Source organism: Ambystoma mexicanum, chromosome 12 (assembly GCF_040938575.1).
Source record: "Ambystoma mexicanum isolate Mex_15411 chromosome 12, UKY_AmexF1_1, whole genome shotgun sequence".
Taxonomy (NCBI): domain Eukaryota; kingdom Metazoa; phylum Chordata; class Amphibia; order Caudata; family Ambystomatidae; genus Ambystoma; species Ambystoma mexicanum.
The window spans coordinates 682,250,940-682,265,357 of NC_090936.1; the positions used below are offsets into that span (position 1 = coordinate 682,250,940).

At 47.0% G+C, this 14,418-nt stretch overlaps 1 protein-coding gene across 1 annotated transcript in view; it reads left to right on the forward strand.

Annotated features, from left to right (window-relative positions):
- Positions 1-14,418, forward strand: part of LOC138513998 (lysosomal alpha-glucosidase-like) — a 1,078,298-nt gene that overhangs the window by 678,182 nt on the left and 385,698 nt on the right. The window lies entirely within an intron of this gene.

Sequence of the window (14,418 nt, forward strand, 5' to 3'; positions counted from 1 at the left end):
GCAACTCCATGCTGAGATTTTATTTGTCACCCGTTTTGGGTAACTGCCTGGCTCTCTGCCCCGTATAAAGTAAAGTTGGCCTAGGAAGGCCCAGAAAATTATTTGTGGTCAATGGCAGTTTGTATTTTTATACTTATTAGCTGGCATAGGTGTTTGTAGCAGTTCTGAGCTTCATACCTTACTCAAAAACCCTTGTCCGCCCCTGGCATGTGAGTTACTAATATCCTTACTGGTTTGATACTTATGGGGCTTCAAGCATTTGTCTTTAGTTCATTCAAAATTGTATCGTATCATGCACAATACATTGTATAATTAACAGTTTGCCTTGTAAGGTTGTTTATAGAATTTGCGGTATAAGCGGTTGGATTTAAACACCTGCAACATTAGCTAGCAGCAGGCGTTCGCGCAAGTTCTGCGGTTTGTACCATATTAACTATTATTTGCCCTTGCCATGCATATGCCTACCGTCCCCAGTGATGTGGGACTCTTAGATCTGCAATTATTTGTCATTTGCATTCGACATTACATTCCAACTATGCACGAGATGTCATTAGGACAAAACATGTTTGCAAACGCGGTTTGTTAGCACAACGTTGTGTTTTAAAAGAAAGAACCCCGCGTTTGTTAACCTAGCAAATACATAAACTCTGCATGATATGTCTTTGTGTTGCCAAAAATGGGCTAAACATATTCCCAAATGCAGTGTGTTTTAAGGATGCAAAAGCTCGGGTTGGCCCTGCTGGGATTCGAACGTGGATCGGCAGGCTCCGCACAGATGTCAAATGCAAGTACTCTACTTGCTGTGCTATCCTATCCTATTAGCCTTGACATTTAATGGCTTGTTAACTTTATTTGGCCAAACTGCCCGCATCGTGATATCACTGTGGCTTTCAGTGACACGTGAGGCTGTGATGTGGTGCCTTCTTTCCCCGTTTCCTTGACGCGGTATGCTGTGACCCATTTACTTATACTTATAAACACAAATGTCAAAGAGGGCTATCTATGTAGCCTTAACAACAGAGGGACTTATGCGTTGATTAGGTTCTTTACGGAGTGTGTTGTAACCTTTCTCCCTTTGGGCTGTGCATGCCCGGCGCCGCGGCAGAAACTTACTTGAATGTAGCAAATCGCTGCGGCGCCAGGTTTCTTCCTCCGAGTGCTGGACTCCCCGGGGGCCTTCACACCTCCTCCCGGCAGCACACGCGCTCGTATGTCCTGTGAACCTCGGAAGGCAACGAAAACCCAAGCTTGTCCATGTCGAGATTCGAACCTGCGTCGGCAGGCCCTGTACAGATGTCAAAACGGGGCGGCTGTAGCCACTGTGCTACCTAGGCCGCCTTACAAAATCAAGGGATTTATGCTTTGCTTCCCACCTTATGTTCTTCATAAAAGGACGTTCGTAGTGACTCTCAGTAATGAGTCAGAACACTGCTCAACTGTGTGAGCGAAACTGGCTCATGTAGTTCTGTACCCCTCTGCCGTGCACTATGCTGGTATCGCTATGGGGCCTGGGAAACATTAACACCGCTTCATATTAAATTGTAATCCCTGACGCGTCAATATCAGTTCGCGCTGAGGCTGCTTCGTGGTTGTATGTGTATTTCAACCGAGTCAGTTTCATTGCCGGAAGCCCTTCTCTTGCAGAGCTTCGGGCTGTGCATGCCCGGTGCGCGGCAGACACACACTTGAAAAGCATGTAGCGAGTCGCTGCGGCGCCGGGTTTCTTCCTTAGAGCGCTGGACTCCCTGGGGGCCTTCACACCTCCTCCGGCCAGCACACGAAGCGGAGGGGGGCTGCAGTCCGCGCTCCCAAAGTCCTCAGCCGCTCATTTCATACCGAGTTCCAGCCGTGACGCCCTGTACCAGGCGAACACTTTCCATGCCCAGCCCTGCTGAGAAGGAAAAAAAAATATGAAGCGCCTGCATCGGTTTGTGTTGGCAGCCGGCATTGCAGGCAGCCAATTCCGAGCAAACCACCCAGGCAGATGTGGCGCTCACGCAATGTGTGTCCTTCCACACCAAAGAGGCCCTACGGCCAGAGGCCCACCGGGGGGATGTCCCGGTGTCCCGGTGGGGCAGTCCAGCCCTGGTAGGTAGACCGGTAACGGAAGCACCGGCACTGTTAGCAACGGCGCTGGTGCTTCTGTGTCCCCACTACCATAGAGGGACTCTATGGGAATAGGGACTTACATTTTACCAGCGCCTGACTGTCCGGGCCACCGGAGTTGTAATCTCCCAGTGGCACCGGGAAGTCAGGCACCGCTACATATTTACGGGTCCGGTGGCAACCCACCGGTAGCACCGGCAGGGTAACCGCTGGACGCGTAGTGAGGCCCAACATCTTTCTGAGCAGCACAAGCACTAAACTGCTGATAGAGGCAGACCTAGTCACACTTGCCCATGGCATTAATAAAGTGCCAAAAATGTGTGAACCACACATTTTCGCAACACGCTTTCTTTGTAGCACAAGAGGCACATTGTGAGTACATTTGTGGCAAATTATTATTCCAGACACTGGAACAGAAATACTTGCCCAAAACATTAAAGGATTTAAACACAAAATGTCTGGGTGAATGTGGGGTTCTCTCCTATGAAACCCTTACGATTACTTGAATCAAATAGTTTAACCGTAAGGAGCACTGGGCCTCTAATTCCTTGGGCACTGTTCGGCTCTCCACAAGGAAGTTCTCAAGAAAGGTTGCACGTCACATCTTGCCCGTTGAATCCCATTAAACCAGCAAAGGTTTCTCGCAATCTTCTCGTAATCTTAGTCTTCTTGCAATCTCTGTTCTGCTTCCTCGACAACCCTTGCGGCACCTCGCCCCCACTTTGCTATGCTTCCTCTCTCTTCTACTCTTTGTTTTTTCTTGCTCCAATTGCATGGAATTCTCTTTCCCAGACATCCAAGAAACAGCCAACGCCCATTTGTTCAAAACCAAACTAAAAATCTACCTCCTCACCGCCAAGTTACCTGCTTAACCTACCTCTCATCTTCCTTCTAACTAACATGTTTACTTTACCTCTAACCTGCCTCTGTCCCTCACCTTCTCTGCCTCCACTCTAGCACTTCATCCATCTTGGTCACATCCCTAACAAAGCTGGCATACCACCTACCAAAACTTTGAACTGTCGAATGTTGGTTGTCCTCAGTCGATGTATGTTCACCCATTTATTGTCCCCTGTGACTGTTCCATTTACTCCCCTCCACAACCTGGTCAGAATGTCCCTCAAATTCACCACATTGTAAGAAGCTCACTGCGTCCCGTCAAATCCGATTCCTTATCTGTTGTATGTTCTTTTGTGGTCAAATGAGCATTGTTCCTCCCTATATATAAATAAAATAAACGTGTGTTCCTTTTCAGTGACTTAACATTGTATCCCATTGTTTTACCGACAGGAATTATTTCAAAGTAATTTACCTCAAAGTAATTCCTTCAAAAAAACTCATCAAAATATATAGGGTTTGGGGATAAGTGGTTAAAAAGGGGTGGGGAGGTGCTTGGTGTAGGGGAACCCCCAGATAAATCAAAAAACCTTTGAGTTTTAATCAAGGAATTACTTCGGAGTAAATTAGTTGGAAGTAATTCCGGTTGGTAAAATGACATGGAACCCTTAAGATTGTTTTTATCTTGGTCAACTAGGTTAGTTCTTTCAAAATTTTTATAATAACCATATGTTGGATCCACATTCGGACTAAGGATTCAACACCCCTCTGAATGGTTTGGTCCTGTTAAAAGGGGATCCTTTGGTCAATATGGCCTACAAAGTTACTCACAGATTTTGGTACACCTCATCGATGCTTTAGATTCATGTTTTGAGCAGAGTATAAAGCACAAGACTTCACAGCCATTGCCTTCACTGTGTGCGGTGAAATCTCTGCCAAAAAAGATGAGTGGCCATTGCTCTTACTATAAGAGGAGATGCCCTCTGTGGTTTGCCGTAAACACAATAAGGCTTTCATATAGTGAGCTGTTCACTTGAAAGTGCTTGAAAATCAGAGTCCTAAGTAGTCAAAGATTATAAAATATGTACACTACAATCTCATCAGTCTCATAAAAAATGATTACAGCTGACAATGCATGACAATGTACTATATTAAGCCTGGCTTAAGTTAAATACATCTGCAAATCTTTGTAAAATAAAATCAAGGGCTGGAGGCGAAAGAAGCAAAAGGGGAATTCTGAGCCAGCGGAGCTGCAACAGAAGATGCACGGTAGATACAATAGCATGCCACAATTTAGTAGTATTTTGACAGAGAATTTCTGAGCTTCATGTTATTGTCAGATCCCTAGATGTCTGCAGCTTTTTTCTAGATAATACGGTTTCCCAGTAACAACAGACTAAAAGGTAATGCACAAAACACAAATTGCTTGGTGCCAACTTTCTCTCCTGTGAAAAATCAAGCATTTCATCCCAGAAACCAACTTCAGATCTGCTCTCCAAGCCTTTGTCCCCTTCCACATGGATGGTGTCAATGCCCTTTCGAAAGGCCTTTTGGCCACTAGTACCCTGGCATCCCTAAAATGTGTCCTGCATGCCCTTATCAAAATACTCTGACTGCATCTGCCCAAGCCTCATCGAACTACACTGACTCCCACTGCAAGACCATATTTTCAAATCCTGCTGCATCATATAGTAGGCTGTCACCCTGAAGTCCCCAGCTACCTCACTGAGAAACTCTGCATCTCTGGAGGCCTGCGATTCACCAGAAATAAGGACATGTGCAGATATGAAGTCTGTTGGTGCAGGAAGGAAAGAACAAGAAGACCAGCCTTTTCTGCCAATGTGCCAACTCTGGAACCTCCTCCCCATCAACATGGTGTGGTATGTTATTGTTTATTTATGTAGCACCTACACACAGGCAAGTGTTTCAAAGCGCTCAAGGAGGATGGTATGATGGGGAAAAAAACAGTCGCTCAGAGCCCTTGGAATTTTGAGACGATAGTAGTCTGCACAGGCAGAGTAAGTGCGTAAAAAAGTACACTTAACAGTTTGGAGGACAGCAATTAGGCCAGACGGCGATTCTGCAGTTTTAAACAGTGCAATTAATGGGTGAAAACAAGGGAGAACAGACATATGATCTTCGGTGAGGTGCGTACAGAGCAAGCAAGTCCACAGAGGGTCACAGGGAGGGGGAGGATCAAGTGCACCCGGTCGGTTGAGACTGGGGTAAGTGCAGAGAGAGCCACTCTCTTGGGTTAATTTCTCAAGTGCATTAAGTAGGTAAGCTGTAGGGCCCTGAGACAAGAGGGAGGGAGGACTGGCGGGGGTACCGGGGACCAATGAGACTCTGAGGTACACCCGGCGGCCAGTCAGCATGATGTACGGAGGAGTGAGAAAGGGAAAAAGCCGAGAAGTATGCGAGCAGGGTAGAGGGAGAGAAAAGGAAGAGAGGAAGAGGAAAGTCTTGAGGTGTTTCCGGAATTTAAGGAGATCTGGCTCAAGATGGAGGGTGGCAGGGAGGCTATTCCAGAGCGAGGCACCTGCTGAGGGTAGGGATCTCCCTTCAAATCTCTGCTTGGAGAACCAGCTCACTTGTAGGAGGTTGGAGGTGGATGAGCAGCGGGCTCGTGAGGGACAGTATTTAGGTATACAGCATTGCAAGTAGGTAGGTCCCAGGCCCCAGAAAGCCTTGTGAACAATGCAAAGGGTCTTGAATTTGATCCTTGCCACCACTGGGAGCCAGTGATCGGATTTCAGTGCCGGAGAAATGTTGTCCCTGGCCTTGAGACCAAGGATAAGTCTTGCGGTTCTGTTCTGGATAAGTTGCAGGGGGCGCAGGGCAGAAGAAGGGAGGTTCAGGAAGAGGCTGTTGCACAAGTCCAGCCTGGAGAGAACCACTGCTCTGGAGACAGTGAGCCTTTGGGGAGAAAGTGAGAAACAGTAGAGTATCTCTGAGGAGGTGTAGCTGATAGACTTTTTAGAGATGTTTGAAATGTGAGAGTTGAAGGAGAGAGTACAGTCGATGATGACCCCAAGGATTCACCCCTTCGCTTCTACAGATCAGGATGGAGCTAAATACCATCCCCTTCAAGGAATGGCTCCTCAATAACACCTAGGTGCACACACCCTCCTCTATCCACTGTTGCCTCTCCTGGTTTCTTGTAGATCGCTTGATGACACATTTCACCCCTCCCCCTGCCCCTTCCTTGTTAGCTCCTCACTTCCTTGTGTTATCTGCTTCCATCACCATGCTGCCCCACCTATGATTGTAAAGCTCTCTGTTGCTTCTTGAAGCTAAGTCTGTGCTCCAAAAATACCCTAATAATAATAGTAGTCAATATTAAAAGCTTATGAATGTAGAGGGTTAGGCCATCAAGTGAATTAAAGATGCTGCCTAGGTGGAATAACTTGATCTTCTCTGACCCTTAACAAAGCCGTTCTCCATGCAGCCATGCATACTGTTTCTGGTGGCAAAGGGAAGACCACATAATTGCTGAAGCATTAAAAACAACTGTTTACCCAGTACTGGCTCTTTCCAGTCTTTGTGAATAAGTATGTAAGTGGGATTTAGCCATGTTTTACCATATGTATGCATTCATTGCTCATTGTATTACTGCATGTGCTATACCTCGAGCATTGGTACATCGGTTAAACATAGAAGTGCACACATAATTGCACAGAAATGTCTATTTTACTCATGCATCTGTTTGTGCTTGTGTGCACTGTATGCGCACATGTATGGAAAATGACATGCTGTAATAACACTCTTCTGAGCATATGTGAGGGAGCACATAATATCCCAGTGAAGCTGTGTTCACGGCCACAATAATCAGGGTGTTAACGTTTCAATCGCAGATTTTGATACAGCAGCACAGAAGCTTCACATTGCTTGTGTACTTTCCACTTAGGAACACTCCTAAATTTTCTCACTCAATGCAACATAAGAGTGAGGGGGCGGGGAGCCAAGATTAATTAGCACAGTGTGTGGACCAGAATTCCATTGGTGGCTCACACATGTGTATGCAGAGGATGTAACTTGTGTTTTTTTGTGTATGGCTCGTGTTTTGTTTTATAGTAGTGTTAAGATAGGCCCAAATATACCAATAAAGGGAAAAACTCAATAAACAGAGTAACTCCGGGTGCACAAGAAAACCCAGCTTTATTTCGAATATAGACAACTGCTGGTAAAGCATACAAAAGACAATCAAAAAATAAAGGAAGAAATCATCACAGTTGATGTCATAGTTAGTACAATCACAACATACTTCTATTCTCATATTTGATAGTAGTGTATTGAACATATGGAAGAATATTGTAAAACTGATTTATTTCAGTTAAACCACTATCATGCAGTTTAATATAGCTACTCCCCTCTGTTCCCTGGGTTCCATGTGATATAATCACGGCAAAAATTGCTGTGATAACAAAATATCGCGGCAAAAATGCCGCCGTTTTTGTACCGCAGTCAATGTAAAACATGTGGGGGCAACCCCCGGACCCATTATACCATTTAAGGGGAGCGGGGGACACCCCCGCAACCCCTGCTCCCCTTAAATGGTATAATGGGGCACACTTTTACCGGGTGAAACGGTGGCATTTTTGCCGCAATATTTTTTTACCAGAACATTTCCGCCACGATTATATTACCTGATACCGTTCCCTGGTATGAGGTCTTATCTGCCAGTCTGCTCGTGGCCTTGGCGTGTCATCTCTATGTCCGGATGTACTAGGAAATTAGAAGGTGCACTATCCAATTTGGCCTTAAGTAAATTATCATTGTGTGAATCACGTGGAAGAGGACCACTGTTCAGAACTCAATTCCATTTATTTATTGGATTTTCTGCTCTCCTAACGTGTGTGTGCTTTCCTTCGGCAGCCACTTTGGGCGATGTGTATTTGTTCGTTATGGGACCACTTGGCACGATAGTTACCTGCACCTGCCATTCTAGGATATGTATATTTCTCACTGCTACCAACTGAAAATAATGAAATTCAATAAGTGTACGCTGTTCTCCCGGGTAAGCATTATCCAGTGTGGTTTCAGCTTTCTGAGCAGAACTCCCCTCAACACACAGACTTTGGTGTCTGGGGCTTGTCTGGGCATCATAAGGCCGAGAAACCTGTTTTAAGCAATTGTATGTCAGACTACAGTATTTCAGAATTGAAGCCTAGCAGAGTTTGGTCTGAGTAACGGCAGAACTTCTATTCATTCTCTGCCATGTTGTTTTCTTCATGTCATTTCATGTTAGTGTACTTCGTGTCTACTGCAAGTCGCCATTTAATTATTCCCTGCCTGTGTATGTAGCAGCCTCCTACTTATGTGAATAAAACTACCTGGCACCTCGCACAACATATGCTACTCTTAATTGTGGCTGCATGGCCCTTAGTGTTTTATGAACTGTTTATAGGCCAGGTCTCAGCTTGCATCTTCGAGCATACTGAGGAATGGGTAAGGATGTGCCCAGACATGGTGCAACCCCCTGCTCCATTATTACAATAGAAAAAAACAAGATGTTTTTGACACAGTGCCTGACTCACTAAACAGTTATCATTTTGTGATGCACAGAGCTAGGTTGTGCTATGTATGTATTCCAAGAGAGATGGTTACAGTGTCTGAGAAAACTGTGCATGTGCTCTCCCTTAATTACCGCAGACTGCGCAAAGGAGCTTGTGCCAGGTGTCTTGTTGCCTGGAATCTAATTAGCAAAGATGCTATTCTTGACCCTGAAGTATGAAACCTTTCCCTCAGGGGCATACCTGATGTTTTTTTCATTGCAGATGGCTACATGCTCATGAACAGACTGGATGTTTTGTTTATAGAAAATACAGTTGGGAATTTAGTGGTGAACCCTAATCCCGAGCATTAAAAGCTGCATTTGGTTATTTCTGCTGCCAATTCATTTTTTTAAAATTTACACTTCACACATTTACCAGCCTCAAATGAGCAAATATTACAACATTTCTGTTTGCACTTCACAGGTCACACACACACACACACACACACACACACACAAACACACATCTTTCTAACCCACACACAAAACACACACACACACACACTCTCACTCACACAAAGATAAACAACCTCACTCACATTAAAAATCATTAATCGTTCACACATACACACTGACATTGCAACACCATCAAACGTACAGGCATGTAAAAACCTTTGCTTGTTTTACTTACTTTTATGTTCACAGTTGCTTCTTCAGTGGGCTGCTTGGCCCGGACATCTAGTGGCACTTGGCTCTTAACATTGTGAGTTTACACGTCCTTTAGTTCTTTTTCTAAGGTAATGCGGGTTGCTTCATTTTTTCACTGAAGCATGCACAGATTGCCTTAGAAATAAGCCCAAAACTATACACACAACAACAACGAAATCGTGGCTGCTTTGCTGTTAGGCACTTGGGGGCACCCTTTGGCAAGGGATTCCTGGTGCATGTGTGAGTGACACAGAAACTGCATGTAGTTCGGTAGCGGCAGTGTCCTTAGCAGTGTCCTTGGCGGGCTTTCCGACTCCCTTTTATAGTTGCGTTCACGTGGGCTCTTACCATCACGTGATTATCACATCCCTCCCCAACTTGGATAACAAAAAGAACATTTTCAAGCATTATAACAGTTTTTTCGTGTTGTGTGTCCACAAGCATTATTTGCACACATTTAGTTTTAGAGTCTTACTGTCTCTAGTTCTGACTCTCAGCGGTTCCCGCCTTCCATTAGATGCCATTTAAGATGAATCCATGCAGGCGCTTGGAGGGTGCAGGTTGCCGGAGAAGCTAGTATTATCCCCTGTCTTCTCTCCTCAGGGTGGCGTGCCCAGTGGGGTTTATCTGGGTTTCATCTCTACTTGGGCTTCTTCCTGCCAGTGTTCTTGTTGATTCTTCTTGGACCTCTATCTGGGGCATTTGCTCCGTTGTTACGGGGTTTGCGCACATGGGTGTTCCTTCATCCTGGGTCCCGCGCCAGGTGGTGATTGGAATTCGCTTGAAATGAAACACGTTCTGTGAGACTGTCTCAGAGCCCCGAGGAACTGTTACAAGCCCATGCTCTTGATAAGTCATCCTCCAGGGTAGTGCCTCGTAGAGGTGCCCCATTTTTTGGGAGGAGCTTGGTTCTTGAGGAGTGCCGTGTCCACTACCTGTAGGTGGTTTGGTGTTGCTCTTCTTGTGCGATCTTCCTTTGCATTATGTTCTTGTCTCATCTGTTCTACCTGCTCCAGGTCTGTGTGCGGAGGGCACCAGGAGTGGTAGAGGGGAAGCCCTGACTCAATGAGCACCCCAAACATGAGTGCTGCGGGGCACACTTGCATGGCTGAGTGAGGTGTCTGGTGGTAAATCCAGAGAAACCGGTACAGTTCTGACAGCCAAGGTTGCCCTCTCACTTTGGCGATTTGCACACATTTGTTGATGGATGCCATGAATCTCTCACCGTGTCCATTGGCTTGGGACCAGTTTGGGGTGATGTGGGGGTGTTGGACTCCCATGTTGTCGAGGAAACGTTGGAACTCCTTACTTCTGAACGGTGGGCAGTTATCACTTTTGAGCGCTGATGGGATGCCATGGACTGTGAACATTTTCTCCAGTGCAGTTGTCACAGAGGCTGTGTCAGTGGACTTGACTGGTTCAACTTCGGGGTATCATGTACATTCATCCACCGCTACTAGGGGGTAGGCCTCGTTAGCAATCGTGCAGAAGTCCACACTTACTGCCTCCCACCTGCGTTTACTTCTGGGTGGGCAGGCCATGGGCTCTGGTGGTCCTGGCCAGCGGGTAGCTTGGCATAAGGCACATGTCTCCACCAGGGATATTACTTTTTGTTGTATTTGGGGCATCCATACTTGTAATTTGAGGAACGCTTGTGTGTTCACTATCCCTTGGTGCCCTTCAGGCACACGTTGGAGTGTTCTGTCTTGCAGGTTGGAGGGCACTATGATGCAGTGTCCTTTGAAGATCAGTCCTTCCGGGGAGACCGACAGCTCATGTCTGATCCCAAACAGTGTTTGCTTCAGTTATTGTGCTTGTGGTGTTCGATGTGCAACTGCTGTGAGAAAGGTCTTCCATTTGCCTGTCGGTATGGCTTCTTTGGCGATTTGTAGGCATGTTTGTCATTTGTTTCTGAGACAATTTTTTCTAGTCTCATTGCTTTGGGCCTGACACATGCATTAATGTGGCATACATGTTCATCTGTTTCCTTGGCCGCCTTGCATTCCATTATGGTATCGGGTCTCAGGTGCTGTGACAGGAAGTATGCAGGGTTGTCCGCTCCTGCTCGGTACTGTACTTCCAGATTGAACTGTTGTAGTTAGAGCATCCATCGATCTATCCTGGCAGGGGAATGTGGTGCCGATCCTTTGAATATTGGGATCAGGGGTTTGTGATCTGTTAGTAATTTCACGGGGTGACCCACAATGTATACATGAAAGTGCTGGCAACTGCATATTATGGCCAGAGCTTCCTTCTCTATGTGCAAATTAATTTCCTTCAGTTGGGGTGAGTGCCCGGCTGGCAAATGCAATGGGAACTATTGTTCCATCCTGCTTACTCTGGGTTAGACTTGCTCCTAGTCCAACTGGACTGGCATCGACCAGCAGCTCCGTCTTCCGTGACATGTCAAAGAAGGCCACGGTGGCATTGCTGGACAAGGAGTCTTATCTTCTGGAATTCTGTTTCTTGCATTTCATTCCACTCCCACTTTCCCCGGCTTTCCCCCGACGCCAAGAATATACCACACTTGTACTTCTCAACAAATGTTAGTCTGATTACTCTGCAAGTCTGTGCCAAGTTAAACTGTGCCAAATATCGTTGTCAAGTTACGTCCGAAGCTTCATTGTAGGCACCATGTTCTCGCTGGATCTGCCACAGGCCCGGAGCGCCGACATCAGTCCGGCCCCCAGGCGTTGATGCCACTGGTTTGGATTTGGTTAAGGGGTTTTGGGGTTGTCATTCCTCTAGTTGGGGGAGGGATGTGGGTGGGGGCGGGTTGTGATGGGTGTTTTGTTATAAAAAAGTTTGGCGCTGGCGGCGAGGGCGGACTGCAGGGGCAATGCAGTGTTAATGGGGCTACAGATCCGCTACATCGGCCCACTGGACATTATCATCCTGGCGATATGAACGCCACCGCTCCTTTGACGGAGAACAATCTAACTTTCATGAGCTGGAATGTGAGGGGACTGGGCAATTTTAAAAAAATGAGACAGATACAGCTGCAAGCGGAACTGTATGGATCCAAGATCCTTTTCTTACAGGAGACGCATGCGCGCTCTGAACATTGTATGAGATTTGCCAGAACCTGGGGCCCCCAGAGATACTTCACCAACTTCTCTACTCAAAGTCGTGGGGTTATGACCATTATTCATAAGAGTCTTAAATTTACACTAATTTCTTCACAAATATGCCCCCAGGGTAGATATGTACTACTCCATGCTACACTCCAGAATAGGGAGGTGATCTTGCTGAACATCTATGGTCCCAACATAGATGACCCGGAGATTTTCACACACCTCGCGTCCCTTCTGGATGGTTTCCCTTTGGTTGCTATCCTCTGGGGTGGGGACTTCAACACCATTTTTGATATAGTCCTTGACAGATCTGGGTCCAGACCCCGCCAACTCACTAGGGCAGCCTATGCTGCACTGTCGTCCTTTCCCCGCCTAGCGGTCGTGGACGCATGGAGACTACTCTACCCTGATTCCCGTGCCTATTCCTTTTACTCTTCAGTCCATGATTCCTATTCCCGAATTGATAGGTGGGTAATCTCTGATGTATTGATTAAAAATGTGGTACATTTAACGATCCTCCCTAGTACCCTATCCGACCACTCCCTGGTGACCATCCCCATGGGCTGGGGGCTGGACTGTGACCGTACCAGACGCTGGAGGATGAAACCTCATTCTCTCCTTGACCCTCTGTTCAGATCGGAGCTCGAGGTAGCCATTGAGGAGTTTTTTTAAATAAACAAGGACTCAGTGTCCTCGCAGGCTACCCTGTGGGAGGCCTTTAAGGCATATATTAGGGGCATAGCACTGTCCAAAGAGTGTGGCATACTTAGAACAATTCGAAGGGATATCGCTGTCAGCGAAACCAAGCTATCGACCCTGGAGGCCCAATGTTCGCAGTCCTCAACCCCTGCAACCCTTGCAGCTATAGGAGTGGAGCTGGACGTGTTTCGTTCTCTGGCGGAACGAGAACAAAACTTCCTAGATAGCCTCGGCTTGGCGAGGAGATACGGAGAGGGCGAGCGCCCCGGCCGTTTCCTTGCTAGACTTGTCCGTCATGAGCTGGGTGCTCCACATATACCTGGGATTGTTCGTCCGGATGGCTCCTTAGCTATCACATCACAGGCCATCAATTCAGAGTTTTTTGCTTTTTACGAAGCCCTATACTCCAATTCGGACGAGGCCACGGAGGCGGAGGTGGACTCCTATCTCGCTGCTCTTCCCCTAACGGTCCTCTCTCCCGAGACCGCTGGTTCCCTCGATTCTCCACTCACCCCGGAGGAGTTTACGGAGGCCATAGACTCTCTCTCCTCGGGGAAGGCTCCCAGCTCCGATGGCATCCCGGCGGAGTTCTATAAATGCTATAAGACTCTCCTACTCCCTCACTTAATAGCTCTTTGGGAGGAATCGGTGGAGGCAGGCATACTCCCCCATTCACTCCGCGAAGCCACAATTACAGTATTGCTCAAACCTGGTAAACCAGCCACCCAGTGCAGCTCATATCGCCCACTTTCCCTCATAAACTGTGATACAAAAATGTTTGCCAAAATGTTAGCGACCAGGCTTGCCTCCTGTATGCCATCTATTATACACCCGGACCAGGCGGGATTCATTCCAGGATGCTCCATCGCTCTGAACCTTAGACGGCTCTTTAATATAATTAGCAGGATTAGCCCCAATGTGCATGCGGTCGCTGCCACCCTCGACATGCAGAAAACATTTGATTCAGTCTCTTGGAGATACCTCTGGCGGGTACTCGAACAGTGCAAATTCGGGCCGGTTTTTCGCTCCTGGGTCAAGATGCTTTACTCAGGCCCTGTGACCAGTGTCCGCACGGAGGACAGATGCTCCCCATTCTTCAATATTGCCAGGGGAACTAGACAGGGCTGTCCGTTCTCTCCCCTGATTTTCGCTATAGCGATAGAACCTTTCGCCGACATGCTTCGACAACTCCACTCGCATAGAGGGCTTCGCTTGGCGGGTCAAGCCGATATTGTATCCCTCTATGCACTCCTTCTTGTGCGGTCCTCTCTACTAATTTACCTCCGATATTGAAAGATGTTATCCACTTCGGGCACATCTCAGGCCTCAAGGCGAACTGCGCAAAATCTACGCTTTTTCCGCTCACAGAATGCACCCTTCCGCCCCCTGACACTATGGGGTTCACGTGGGAGCAATCGAAGTTCACTTATCTGGGGATTTAAATAACACGTCAGTTTGAGTCGACCCTCGAGGAGAACTATTAAAACTACCTTGCGCACC